Here is a 3,734-nt window from a genome sequence, read left to right as displayed (position 1 = left end):
ACTGTCATATCATATCATCATAGATGTCATGCTCTTGTCTTAACATGAAGAGTGCTCTTAATCCCAACTTAAGGGAAGCAACTCTTTGCCATTTTCTTATCATATCATAAGGCATACATTCTTGGCACATGGCCATCATATAAAACCATTATCATGCTTGGTTCATAAGCTTACATAAATGAGCATGCAACATATTTGAAATCATACATGCTTGAGTACATAGTCATCATAAGAATCATATCATGCATAATTCATAATATACACAATCAACATGTTACTGGTCTTATCATAAGGCATGCATACTTAAACATAAAACATATCATAAGGGTCATCATCATGCATAACTCATGAGCATCCTTAATTAAGTACATAACTTATCGTAGGCAACCATAATCATACATGGAAAACATTTACTAGCATCTCCTTGTTCATATTCTAGTATGTGAGACACCTAGCAAAGTCATGATTGGGTCTCTAACCCTAGTTTTATATGGTGGCCGAAAATTACCATGCTTAGTTTTAGGTTACAACAACATATAAGCATGTGAACCTTAAATTAATTTCATATCATAAACTATAAAGAATATCATGAGCATAGGTAGTAGGTTCTAAGCTTCCTAGGCCTTTTAACTTGGTTGTGGCCGAACCTTTAAGTGCATGAAACTAAGTTCTATATGAGCATAAAACAGCAACTACTTTCATGTCATATCATAAAGAAAATTCATGGCTTGCTAAGTTTAAGTTTAAACTTTCTTGAATCCTAGGTTATAGAGTTCATAACAAAAGATAACTTCTAAGCAACATACACATGAATACTTAGCAAATTTCATAACATATCATAAGAAGTCTATGAACATATTAAATTAGGTTTTGAGTCTCATGAACCCTAAAACCTCATTATAGCCGAAACATCATATAACAAGAAGTAAACTTCTATGCAACATATGAACATAAATACTTAGCCAATTTGATAACATATCATAAAGAAGTCCTATGAGCATGCCAGATTAGGTTTTGAGCTTTATGAAACCCTAAAACCTTATCATGGCCGAAACTTCATAAGTCAAGAATATAAACTTCTAAGCAACATGTAACATGAACACCTAGCTAATTCCATCATATATCATAAAGAAGTCTATGAGCATACTAAATTGAGTTTGGAGCTTCATGAACCCTAAGAATCTATCATGGCCGAAATTTCATCAAGTAGGAAATGAACTTCTAAGCAACATATAAGCATGAGTTTCTAGCACATTTTACAACATATCATAAAAAGTCTATGAGCATACTAACTTAGGTTTTTGAGCTTCTTGAACCCTAAAAATTTATCATGGCCGAAACATCATACAACAAGAAGTAGACTTCTAAGCAACCTTTGAACATGAATACCTAGCCAATTTGATAACATATCACAAGGAAGCGTATGGACATGCTAAATTAGGTTTGGAGCTTTATGAAACCCTAAAACTCTATCATGGCCGAAACTTCATAAACTAAGAAGTAAACTTATAAGCAACATGTAAACATAAATCTCAAACTAATTTCATAACATATCATATGGAGATCTATGAGCATACTAACTTAGGTTTTGGAGCTTCATGAACCCTAAAATTTCCATTGTGGCCGAAACTTTCTCAAGCAAGAGTTAAACTTTTAAACAACATATAAACATGAATCCCTAGCTAAATTCATAACACATCATAAATAAATCCATGAGCATGTTAAATTAAGTTTTAAGCTTCATGAACCCTACAATTTCATCATGGCCGAAACTTCCTCAAGCAAGAAAATGACTTCTAGACAACATATAAACATGAATCTCTAGCTAATTTCATAACACATCATAAATAAGTCCATGAGCATGTTAAATTAAGTTTTAAGCTTCATGAACCCTACAATTTCATCATGACCGAAACTTAAAAAGAAAAGAGAAGGTCAATAAACATATTCATAAGAAGATCAAGCTTAAAACATCATACGCATAATTTTTTTCTAACTAAATTCATATCATAACCTACTAAGATTCATGAGCATGGTTTCTTCTCTTTTTATTTTTAATTTCAAGAGTTCAAATCTTTCGAAATACCGTAAGCGACTTGTACCACAGGTGAGGGAATACTTACTTCCTTGTTTGATTTACTTAAGGGAAATATCTTGCTTGTGGAGCCTTCCTAGAGAGGGGTCCTCCTTTGTTTTTGGATTTCGGCAAGGAGAGGTGAGGAGGGGCTCTTGGTCACGGTGAGGAGGAGGAAGAGGAGAAAATGAGTTTTCTTCTTTAAATTTTCTCTTTTATTCATCATGAGAGAAGGAAGGGAAAATGTACTTTTCCTTCTCCTTTCTTTTACTTCTCCTTAATGAAAAGAGGAAGCAAGAATCCTTTTTTCTTTTGAGAGAGAGAAGGCAACTCTAACTTCTCCTTCTCAATGAAAAAAAATAACTCTTTTCTTATTCTTAACTATATTGTCACTTCTTTCTTTAACAATAATTTCTCTTGGTCTCTTGGTTAACACATACATATATCTAGTAAGAGAAACAAGGTTCAAGCCTTGGTCATCTCTTTTTTGTTCTATTTTATTTTATTATTTTTTTTGCAATTTTACACATAAGCCTATTATTTTTATTCATGATAAAAATATATTTAAAATCTTGCTAAGTACTCCATGGGTGTTACAGTTACACATCATCATGTTTAGCACATGTGTGTGCCACCTCATGGAGGTTACAAATCTCTTTAATGGCCACATTAAATGAGAATGGGGGTTTTCAATTCCCATTGTGGTCGGCCACTTATGGTGTTGAATGAGATTGATTTTTCATTCAAGGGATATTCATTCCATCTTCATCCTTGCTCTCTCTTCTAGCTCTCCCTGTAACGCCCGCCCTTCCAGGTAACACTAAGGCCACCCCAGAGGGAAGGACGTCACTAAAACATAGACATCAATTATACTAATGCATATGGATTCATGGCAGCGGAAGACATATATAATTAATTGTTTTTTTTTCATATCATAACATATACCATATGCATCTAGTTCTCTTAACATGGCATGTGAAGTCAAACGTACCAACATAACATGAGTAGGATATCATACTAGCTGAACATTATCATAAGCATAGGTCCAACATTGTTCACATGCATAACTAAGATAATTCAAAAACTTAAATAGATATATCCACCAGCACTTCCACACACATCCTCATTGCCTTTCCTGCTCTGCTCCCCTTAAACAATCCATTCCTTGCCTTTATCTGCAGTACAAGGAAAACGTGTAGCTATAAGCCAAAGGCTTAGTGAGATCCTTGCCTACCCATAAATCCGAAAAACACATAACATAACATAACATAACATGTAGAAACCATAGCATAACATAACATAGGATGGAGAATCATAACATTGAACATATCTTATCATGTAAAAACCATAACATCTCATAACATAACATGAGGGAAAACAGAACATAATATATCATATCACATAAGGAGCATAACATATCAGAGTATAGCATGTGAGTGTATATCATGATTCATATCACATTCTGTAATCACATATCATGAAGCCTATCATATCATGTAAACATGTATCATAACTCATACCTGTTCATAAAGGTGCATAAACATAATTTCATAATATGTGCATGTAGATGCAATATGTATATTTTTAAAACATGTATCATGGAATGCACATATGCATCATGCTTCTTTCAAAACATATAGTATACATACTTGAATATCAT

This window comes from Zingiber officinale, chromosome 5B (assembly GCF_018446385.1).
Source record: "Zingiber officinale cultivar Zhangliang chromosome 5B, Zo_v1.1, whole genome shotgun sequence".
NCBI lineage: Eukaryota > Viridiplantae > Streptophyta > Magnoliopsida > Zingiberales > Zingiberaceae > Zingiber > Zingiber officinale.
This window is presented reverse-complemented; position numbering follows the sequence as displayed.